This window comes from Pinus tabuliformis, chromosome 3_1, assembly GCF_031772625.1.
Source record: "Pinus tabuliformis cultivar Carrire ecotype Pingquan chromosome 3_1, CPIR1, whole genome shotgun sequence".
Taxonomy (NCBI): Eukaryota; Viridiplantae; Streptophyta; class Pinopsida; order Pinales; family Pinaceae; genus Pinus; species Pinus tabuliformis.
Genome location: NC_142301.1, coordinates 906,134,445 through 906,146,316, shown reverse-complemented (window position 1 = coordinate 906,146,316; position 11,872 = coordinate 906,134,445). Strand labels below are relative to the sequence as shown.

The 11,872-nt window shown below is 37.5% G+C and overlaps 1 long non-coding RNA gene across 1 annotated transcript; it reads right to left on the bottom strand.

Moving 5' to 3' along the window:
* Positions 1 to 7,267: 7,267 nt before the first annotated feature.
* LOC149190580 (uncharacterized) lies at positions 7,268 to 9,042 on the bottom strand. Its single transcript, XR_016256510.1, has 4 exons — positions 8,499 to 9,042; positions 8,126 to 8,287; positions 7,707 to 7,866; positions 7,268 to 7,484 (listed from the first exon to the last, which is right to left on the bottom strand). It is a non-coding gene; the product is annotated as an uncharacterized LOC149190580 (long non-coding RNA).
* Positions 9,043 to 11,872: the final 2,830 nt, after the last annotated feature.

The following is an 11,872-nucleotide window of genomic DNA, read 5'->3' as shown; positions in this document are numbered from 1 at the left end:
AATTGCATTTGTTGAAACAGAACAATTTTAACCAAATATGCATGAATGTTTTAGGTTTTTTGGTGTGACCTGTCTCAAAAAGGAATCCGTAAACCTCTTCATTGATCTCAATCTAGGGTTCTTTTTACCCTATTTCCTTTCATCTTCTTCTGCATGTTGTTGATGCCATACCACCTTCCCACTTATGAAGGTGTGGCATCATTGTGATCCAACTCAATAAGGCCTTCTGCCACTTACTCTCTTATGCAACATACATTTTGGTAGAATAAAATTGAAGGATCCAATTTTCACTGTAGTGGCAGAAGGTTTGCAACCGTCATTCAACATCAATACAAAAGGTTTGTTCCTACCATCCAACATCATTCAGCACAAGCCTTATGTCTGGGAAAACCTTGCAGTCTTGACTTGTCAACACAATTTAGCCAACTTTGAATAAATATTTTGGGTTTCTTTGCATGACTTGTCTGAGAAAGGAATGCATAAATCTCTTTATTGACTACAGCCAGGGATCTTTTCTACCTTATTCTCTTTCATCTTCTTCTACACCTTGTCAATGTCATCCCACTTGTCAGCTTTTGCATACATATTTGGTAGTACAATGTAGGGTGCAACATCATTTGGGTCCAACCCAATAATGTGTTATGATATATACTCTCTTAACTCTATGTTGGTGTGGAGTCTACAAGAACTGAGAAGGGATCCCCATATAGTAGAATTTTGCTTTATTGACATTTTGTTAATAAATTCATGTGCCTCATCGAGGTGCCCAACTTGGCCAAGAAGGTCGGTCATGCAGCTATAGTGCTCCATTGTAGGTGTAATGTGATAACGTTGCCTCAAATTATCAAATTATTTCCTACCTTCCTCCACTAAGCCCGCATGGGAGCATGCAAATAAAACATAAATTAAAGTGAAATGATCAGGAATTATATTTGATTTCTGCATCTCTTCTAAGAGAGCAAGGGACTCCTTGGAACAACTATGCATTTCATATCCTAAAATCTTTGCATTCCATGAAACCACATCTCGTTGATGGATATTGTCAAACAAAGATCGTGCCTTCTTTATGCTGCCACATTTGCAAACATATCTTCAAGGGCATTTTCAATAAATACATCAAACTGAAATTTGCATTTTATTATTTCCACATGGATTTCATTGCCCTGATCCAAATATGCCAAGTTGGCACATACTGGGAGGGTGTTGGAAAAAAGTATTTGCGTTTAGCTTCAAACCCACCACTTGCATCTATCGAAAAAGCTTCAAGGCCTCATCACTGTGTCCATTCTGTATGTATGCTCTCATCATTGTTGTCTAGGATATAATATTTCTTTCAGGCATTCGGTCAAAACAGCTTCGTCATTTTCTATGCTGTCACATTTTGTATACATGTCAACAAGGGCACTATTAACAAAGACATCAGACATAAATATATTCTTAATTATCTTTGCATGGATCATCATGCCTTCGTCTATAGCTGTCAAGTTAGCACAAGAAAATAAAACACTAGCGACGCTATTTAAGTTTGGTTTCAAACCTGTTGCTTGCATTTGTTGAAACAAAGTGACAACCTCCTCCAAACACCCACTATGAGCACATCCAACTATTAACACTGTCCAAGAAATCATATTTTTTGCAAGCATTTCCTAAAACAACTTGAAAGCCTCATTGAGAAATCCATCCAATAAATAACATTAATAACATTTCGCTGGCGCATTTTTCCAAACACATTGCATGCATTCTCTATGGTACCACATTTTCCATACATTTCTACAGGGGTATTCTCCACTAAGACATCAGAGTGAAGATGCCCACTCTTAGTGGCCTGTGCATGGATCTCCATGCAACACCAAAGCATATGCTTATATTCAAGATATGCTAAAATCTTGCCATCCAACCTAAATTTTGTAACTTTGCATTGTGCCATGGAAACCTTACCAAGTTGTTGGATGATTAGTGCGATGTGTTATCTCCTCTTTCCATCTCAAATATCTGCGAAATTTCTCCAAAGATACTCTAATATTGACAATTTCGCTGATTTTTCCAGATTTTCATTCATTCAAGATGAATATTCATCCAAATTCCACATAACTATATTATTTTTCTCTAAAATTTAGCAAACCTTTCTATATAACATACAAAATCCTTCAAGATTTAGAAGAACCCATATAAGTTTTGCAAAATCTTTTATAGTTACAATCTTGGGAATTGTAAATATTCACGAAGTTTGTCCACTTACAACAAAAAATAACACAATTCCTTCAAATTTCACTAGATCAAACCATGGCACATTCCTGTGCTTAACATTAATTTCATTTTAACCACGTAGATTTAGTTGTTGACAGACTTTTTTTCAGAATTCGAATTCAACAAAAATAGATCGAAAAACAATGGAGCCATTTCCTTGAAAATGCCACATAGTAACAAATTAACATCCTTAGAACCAGCTATCTAAATAAACCGTTGAATATTTGAAATGAAATACACTGAAACCTTGGAAATCTAGGGTTTTACAAGCTTTAAAGTAGGGTTGAGAAACATGATATCTTAGGGATTCAAATATGATGCTAGAAGCTATGCTTTTAACTTTGATGATGGGTGTTGGCAGGAACTGCATGAGCATTGCTTGGCCTGTAAATATCATGCAAATGCAGTGCACCCAATAGTACTTGACACATGCAAACCCAACTCTTAGGTCTGATAGTTTGGCTAGACGTAAAATGAAATAACAATTGGTGGAGGTACGACCCCTGCAACTTCACCTTACCGTCCTTTGATTGCTTGAAACTGAACGGGGAAAGGCTTGAAATCTCCTCCAGCTTTGGCATTATGCTCGACGTGGGTAGAGTCGAAGTGAACCTCGACTCGAGTCATCTTGCGTCACCACATCATCCTTGAACAGGCCCGAGAGATTGAACCCTGGCGAGAGGGAAATTATGTCGAAGGTGGAGTTCGCAAACGGGTCTTTACCTATACGAATAAAATACCTGCAGCGAATTTGTAACTACCTGCAACGAATTCGTAACTATTTTTTGGTGATCGAACGGTTCAGCCTTTCTCAATCGTCTAACATACAATCTTAGGGTGGATAAGGATGATAGGTGGGCAAGAAGGGGAGTTGATTTCAAAGAGGAACGCCTTACGGCGTAATTAATAATAAATTAGAGACATACAATTTTTATTAATAATAAATTTTTAAATATAATAATAAATGAAAATTTAGAATACTCAAAAAATTAAAACTCTTTCATAAAATTCTTATTATTTAACTTAGATCTAGTTTAGATTCATCTTCTGGATCTATCAAGTTCCTAAAGGGATCAAATCTCTTCATGTGCAAACGTTTCCTTAGGTTTTGCATTTAAAAAGAGGTTTGCACCTCGAGAGATTTGATCCTTTCATCACTTTATAGATTCGGAGTTAAGATGAATCTATGGTGACATATATGTATATAAAAAAAACCTATATATCTAAGGATGCTTAAATGGAAAGTGTTTTTTTTTCAATATTTATTTATTTTAAATTAGAAAGTCTATAAGCTATTTTTTTTGTTGATCAAGGAAAATTCATATATTCATAATATTATCAAATAAAATAACTTACATTTTGATGGCTTGCAACTCACCTGGCTTCACTCGATTGGATTGGTTAGCAAGGAGAGTCGGGAAAAAACATAGGAGATGCATCCATTCATTATCTATATCCCATGCACAAAATGGCCAAATATTCCAAAATACATACAAAACTAAAAAGCAACCTGCAATTTTCATATCAAGGAGGGGGATCCAGAGCTTGACCACCCAGAGCCATTGCAGGGTCGTGACCTTCATGGACATGGTAGTCGATGTGAGCCAAACAAGCCACAATTTCATCCATTCTCTCAGTGATGCGACGATGGTTGTGCCTCACTGAAGCCAACTACTCCAGAATTTCGCTCTGGTTGTACTGCACATTGTTGATAAAGACCATGATCTCGTTCTGGTCATCATACATGTGTTGGCGGAGGATGTCCAGGTTGGCCTAAATGTCCTGTTGTTGATCATCAATTGTACCAAGGGAGGGCGGTTGTTCTATGTGACCCGAAGAGTGGGCCTAGGCATGCACTACCCCACCTTCCATATTCATACCTCCCATCTCATCATCATTCATCGCCCCCGCTCTACAAGCCTGAGAACCCTGCTATCCACGAAGACCGCCACAACATAAGGCACACCCATGCTGGCATATCATCTTGGCTTGCACCTGATGAATTCCCTGCCAAGGCCTCACACCAAGGGAATTTCCCCACCCGTGGACCACCTTATGCAAGCAAATGCTAAACCGCACAGGCCTTGACCCAAGCACAACAACAAACTCTCCCCAAGAGGCAAGACGAGGCCATAACCCCCAGTGCTCATGGAATTGGTAGGATTGACAACACAAAGAAGCAATCAAATTGGGTTTGAAAATACCTTGAAGCAGGGACCTTCGTTGACTTGGCTTGTTGCTACCCTCTCCCACCTTAGACACCCGCTGAACTTATGAAACACCGGGAACCAAGTGAGCCCCAAAAAATTGACGATGTTACGTTGAGAGAAATTATGCCAACTACACTAGTTTCCCTCAACAAGCCTGAGGCCTCTCTTACACATGTACCCCCCACCAACAAAGTACAGGTTCAAAAGCCATTGTTCATTTTTCTTCCAATGCCACACAAGGAACACATTAACACACAACACAAACATAACACAAGAAGATGGAATTACCTCCGCAGTCACCTTCATGCTCAAGAGAGTTGAGGCCACAAGGCTAGATGTGTGCTGGTTGAGCCAAGAGAAACTTCAAGACAACCAGATAAAGCCAATCCCCATTCAAGCATCGACCTAGGATCTCATATCACCATTTGTTCGACTCTCACTTGCAGCACTTCCTTCCTATAACAACTTCTAAACCCCAACTTAACTCTCCAAAAGAGCCTTCAAATGAACTGAAAAAAGTACGACCTTCCAAACTACAACTTCTCATCTCCCAAATGATGTTTTTTGCTCATCACATAACTTTTCATCTCCCACATGACGTTTTTGCTCACCACATCTAGCCCTAAAGAAGCAAGAACTAACACAATTTCTAGAATGTTTAACAGCAAGCCTCTGGCCTCTACTACTTTCCATACTCTATATTCTTTTTTTGGTAGGTAAGCACCCACGGTGGATTTGAACTAGTGACCTATCGCAAGGAGTACCTTAACAGTGCACCCATTCACCATCAATCCAAAGCCACATAGGCTACTCTATATTCATTACAGTACCATGAAAGGGCTTAAATTGCCCCGAGGCTGCTCGCTAACTAAGTCAATCACCCCAGCGAGGACCGTAAGATATTTTTATATTTTTATATTATAGTTGATTCTAAATTTTATTTATCTATAAAATAGACAATTATGCATCAAATAAAAAAACTATATTCAAAATTAAGATATATCAAAATACGATGATATCAAATTTGAAAAACAAAAGCATCAGAGCCATCTAGCGAAATCTTTTATTATCGATCATCGGAATCACATTGATATTGAATGCAATACCAGCCTATAAAATGATGTTTCAGAAGATTGGGGCATATTAGCGTTACTCAATATTGAAAATTTACTATTTATAAATTGATGTTTCAAATTGCAGTGTCATAATCTATCAGATCAATAAAAACACTTAATTGAATCCGTGTGCGTGAAATACTTATTCTCTGAGAGAAGTCTCTGTACGTGGAATATCTTTTTCTTACAATGCGCCTGTTTATGTAACCATTTTCATCTTTCTAATTTATCCACTGCGCTTAAGTTCTTATGTAATCGTTCACATCTTTCTAATTTGTCTGGTGTTCTTTTTCATTGTTTTTGTTAATTTATAATGTTTATTTATAAATTTATTGATGAAATTTTTTATTGAAGTGATTGACACGTTCGAGATTGAACTTACAGTTGTTTAACACGTCGGATGACTTCAATCTACCTAAATATCCACGGAGATAGATTAGGAGAGCTAATAACTCCTTATAACTAGGGTAGTTAAATAAATTAAATGGTGTTAAATGTATATGGACATTAAGTACCAAAACACCTCCCTCTTTTTCTTTTTCTTTTTTAGTCCCTGCCATCTGGCATCCGGCAGGGACTATAGTAATCGATATGACCCCTATTTAGGGGTACTTCACCCCTTTCCTTGTCTGTTATACGGCGGTTAGATCAAAGTTTCAAGGCTGTCTGCCCTCCCCGCCAGGATGCCGAAGGACTGCTATCTTATTTGGCCTCTTCCCGAGGCGGAAGAGGCCCGACCATGGCTTATATCAGTTCTACGCCTGCTGCATTTTGGCTAACCGTAAACGGTTTTGTTTTAATGCTAACATTAGTTTGAAACGTTAAATGTGTGAGATTGGCAGGTAGTTACAAGCAACATATCATAAGTTCGTTCATTAGCAATCATAAGTTCGTTCATTAGCAATCGCAGGTAATTACAAGTGTCTTTGCATGTGTTACAGGTGGATGATGCAGCGCAGCTGTGCTTTGCTTTATATTCATTGTAGCTTCTAAGGAACTCCTCAGCCTTCATTTTCCGCCCAGACAACGTCCAGTTCCGCTTGCTTGTCGCTAAGAGGCTTGGCCGTATAGAGGCTCTTCTGCCCAGTGGAAGGGTTTTCTTCTTTTTCTTTATAACTGCTTGGTCCATCTGCTTCTGAGCAGCAGATTTCTGCTCCTGAACAGCAGTAGCCGCTGCCTGACGAGCGGCGAATCGAACAGTAGTTTCATTATAACTGCATGGTCCATCTGCTTCTGAGCAGCAGATTTCTGCTCCTCAACAGCAGTAGCCGCTGCCTGAATAGTTGCGGCCAGCCTGAATAGCATGTGGTAAGTCCTAACCTGCCTGCCAAAACATAATGGTTTTGGCAAAGTAAATCCATGAATCCGAGGTTGATGTTATGATGTTAAATTTTGATATAAGATGAATTCCAGTAAAAAACAAGATCTGTCAACAACATATTTTATTTAAGAACATGAAATCCACTTACTATTAGAATTCTTTATACAAAAAACATGCGGGAACTAAATTGAACATCAATAGCAGCGGCAGCTTTTCACCCGTTTAGTTCACTGGCTTTAGAACTGTAGGGTATAGAAAAACATTTTGCAGTATTTTCAAAAAAAACTTAGAAACCCTTAATATAACTAAAAACAAAATTCACTGGAACCTCGTACATAAACTTAGCACACTTTTCTGTGAGAGATTTCCTAAAAACAATGTCGACAGGAATGGGAAAAAACCAGAAAAGCTCAAGAGTCGGGTGAAATGACCTGAACTCAGAAACAAGATTTCGGCAACCCTCACGTGAGCTGGAACAGATACCCAGTTGGGCCATAAGGGTCCGCAAACCTTGAAAACAAAGAAATTATGCCATTGAGGACCAAATCGAATTTCAGACATAAGCTAACTGGGCACGCAGATTCACCTGACCTGTAGTAAAAGAAAAGGGAGAAATGAATACAACAACAACAAATCTATTAACTTTAGGTAAAATTGGAAAACTCAGAACAACCCTTGAATTCATTATTGACAACAAAATTCACTGGAACCTTGTACATAAACTTAGCACACTTTTCTGTGAGAGATTTCCTAAAAACAATGTCCAGAGGAATGGGAAAAAACCAGAAAAGCTCAAGAGTCGGGTGAAAGGACCTGAACTCAGAAACAAGATTTCGGCAACCCTCACGTGAGCTGGAACAGATACCCAGTTGGGCCATAAGGGTCCGCAAACCTTGAAAACAAAGAAATTATGCCATTGAGGACCAAATCGAATTTCAGACATAAGCTAACTGGGCACGCAGATTCACCTGACCTGTAGTAAAAGAAAAGGGAGAAATGAATACAACAACAACAAATCTATTAACTTTAGGTAAAATTGGAAAACTCAGAACAACCCTTGAATTCATTATTGACTTAAAGCACAGTCAGAAAACCCTTGCTTATAACTAAAAACAAAATTCACTGGAACCTTGTACATAAACTTAGCACACTTTTCTGTGAGAGATTTCCTAAAAACAATGTCCAGAGGAATGGGAAAAAACCAGAAAAGCTCAAGAGTCGGGTGAAAGGACCTGAACTCAGAAACAAGATTTCGGCAACCCTCACGTGAGCTGGAACAGATACCCAGTTGGGCCATAAGGGTCCGCAAACCTTGAAAACAAAAAAATTATGCCATTGAGGACCAAATCGAATTTCAGACATAAGCCAACATTGGGCACGCAGATTCACCTGACCTGTAGTAAAAGAAAAGGGAGAAATGAATACAACAACAACAAATCTATTAACTTTAGGTACAATTGGAAAACTCAGAACAACCCTTGAATTCATTATTGACTTAAAGCACAGTCAGAAAACCCTTGCTTCTCCTTGTATGCAAGTATAAAGCACTGCAGCCATGAAATAAATGTAAGAAGATGGATCTTTGCCATTTAGAGGAGCACTTACCTCCTTGTAGGAGAAGTGGGAAATCGCTGAAGTTAGAGACAAATCACCAAATTGTAGAGCGACTTCACAGTCGACGAAATAATGGAATGAGGGTTTGGACAGACGGTGGGGTATGTCAGTTGCCCTAATCGTAGAGGGATAGATCTGAACCATCCACTAAACCTTCATCTTGCGATCGAGAGCAGACCATTTGTCAGTCGAGTGCGACTAACGCTTGTTAGGGCTCTAGAAAGTTTCACCAAGTACAAATTCTGTGTCGTCCATGAATGTCTTACTTTACGAGCTACCTTTGCTTCTGTCCCAGCGTCTGTAACCTCTGTGGTGGCATTGCTCCTGCTTCTGGAACTTGCTGCATCTGGTGGAACTACTCGCTTTGATTTTGCACCTGAAATGCCAGGTTGTTTGCCAGGTTGTTTGGTATACCGCTGGTACTTTGTGAGATGGCCGCTGCTGGTTCAAGTGGCCTATCCCATTGCCTTCTGAAATAGATCTTTAGTCCCTTGCAAGCTTTGAATCAATCTAACTATCCTTGGGCAACCTTTGAGTAGACCACAGGCGGGTACTATCGGATAGAAGCCAGCTAGAACACAATCTTTCTCCTATAACACGTGTAATACATGCGCCATGCTCTCCACATGTGGTACATGCGTCTTGGTGCTCCATGCTCGCTATTACAAAACAATTAAATAAATTTTTGGGCCTACATTAATTTATCAATGTATTGTTATATCTCTTGCTTAGGTTACTGGTTATGTTTTATTTTTCATATAACATCAACGTATCATTCTGATTAATAATTCCATTCACTCGGATCCAGGTTCGGCGAAGACAGATCCAGGTTCTTGCGATCTCATTGGACCTATTTCCATTTGTTTTCTTTCTGCAACATATCTTATGATATGTCTTTGTGATTGAGTGCTCCTGGACTGACTTGATGTACAGGTGGCATCAAAGTGGAAAAAGTTCGATGCTATGATCTTTACATTTTGTCTTATCAATTGAGTCTAAAGATTGAGTCTTATCAGTTGAGCCTTTTTAGGTTAATTTTTCCGAGTTAATAATGATTAAACATTAAGATTGGACTTTCAAAACTGGACAATTTGTCAAATTTAACAGGTTTAGTTATAATTATAATATAAAGATATTTTGTATTTAACAACAAACTACTAAAATTATACATGTACATGTAGTGATCGACTTTCTGCTTGATCATCGAAAATAAAATGTTTTTTTAAATTGGACTGGTTTATCGATGTGCTCATAAGTAAACAAGCATGCCCCAATGGCTTAATCTCATCTGTTGGGAACATGGGCAATCTCTTGAATCTGGCGATCGTTCAAAGTAGGCAGTTTGGTGCTCCACCGAACCGACGGCAAGCAACAAAGCAAGTAATGAAAGCAATACTAACTTTTCACTCAGCGGAAGGGACTTGCTAGTCTCCGGCTATCGTGTTTTTTCTTCGCTCAACAGCAGGGACCTAATGAAGATTTAGAGCCCTCACAGTCATTACTTTCAATATATAACGTTAATAGGATCTGTATTGAGCACCTGAAAATTCACTGTATCTGCAGACTCACTGATTCTTTGGTATCATTTTATTTTTCAAAATGTCTGACTATGAGCTTGGTGCTTTTTTGTGTCGCAGGAAAATCCACTCTCACTGATTCTTTGGTAGCAGCAGCGGGTATCATTGCTCAAGAAGTTGCTGCTGGAGATGTCCGTTGGTATCATTGCTCAAGAAGTTGCTGGAGATGGCAGATGAAGCTGAACCGTTCCCTTCGTTTCTGCAAGAGTTTTTGCTATTTTTTGCATTCGCAGGGACTCGCTGCTTCGCAGCCGGTCTTGTTTAAATTTCGAATGGTTTGACTTATTAGGATTAAATTTTAAGATTTACAGTAACACAATGCCTCACCCATATTAATATAAATTTAAAATCATAAAAATTATAGTTTTATTTAAATTATAAAAATAATTAATATAAATTTAAAAAACATAAAATATGATTTTTAATTATGAATATTTATTTAATATTTTTATAAATAATTTTTTTTTTTTATAAAATTATAGGTAAATCTCGTGATTTCAATACCGCATATTTCAAAAATTATAATTTATTTTATATAACATGTGTTTGTATAACATTTTTTAATTAATCAGTTTAATTAAAAAAATAAACATGACATAATTATTTTATAAATAAATCCCAACCATATAATATTTTGAATATTCTAAAATATTTTATAAAAGTTAAATGTTTAGTATCCACTTAATAATTATTAATAATTAAATTAAAAATTTAGAAATCTCTCTCACACAGACATTATGGTTTTGAAATTAATAAAATGTTTTAAAGTTTGCATTAAAAAAACATGTTATTTTGACAATAAAATAAATTAATTAAATAAAAAACAAAAAAATAATATATAATAATTGAAAAAGATAAAAAAATTAAGTGTAACCTGAGAAAGGGGTTATTTTTCGTACTAATAAATAAATAGAAACCCAATTTTCATGGGATTGGAGGTTACCACTAACAATCAAGCCAAATATTTTGCCTTTTAATAAACAAAAAAAATCACAAAAAATCTCAATATTTCGAAATTCAATAATAGTTATTGAAAGTAATAAAAACACAAAGATCATCAAACCCAAATCTCCCTCCTATCCTTCAGAAGATTGTTCTAATCTCTTTGCAATTCAAACCAATCAAATTCTTCAAATAAAATTATTTCATGTACTTAAACAATTAAACTCAAAGCCTGATTCATTGGCCAACCAAGGTACCACTCTAGAAGAGGGGACTTTAAAAGTTGATCAAAGGGTGCTCACTATTTCACATATCCCATGAACATTAGAAGCATTATTGAAGTTTTACGATTCAATAAATTTAATAATGGAATAGACGTAGGGGTCAGCAGATTGAGGTTAAGGGGGAGAGTCAGTAAACATTAAATATGAATGTTTGGCAAACAATAATGGAGTACGAGTGTCTCCATTTAAATCCCACCTGGCGATTGCTCTTGGCTGCATGCGGACTTGTGTGCCACTGATGTTTAAATTCTCAAGGCAGGAATGAGAGAGCCTCGGCCTCACAAATGCATTTACTCCTTCACATCCTGAACTTAATTCCGCTCCTACTCCGTAATTCCAAAGAATGTTATGTGATGTTAGTACAGATTTGGAGGCTTTGGTATTCAATGCATTAAAGGGTGGTGCAGAGGGAGAATTGGTAATAAATGGGAAATGTAGTCCATATTCGACCCTGTTTTGTGCTGAGCAAACTCAACAGTGCTCCAAGCTGTCCATTATGGGATACACTATAAAGCTTGACAATGGAGGCACAAGGAGAATCGTCTCGAGAAAGAGACGATAA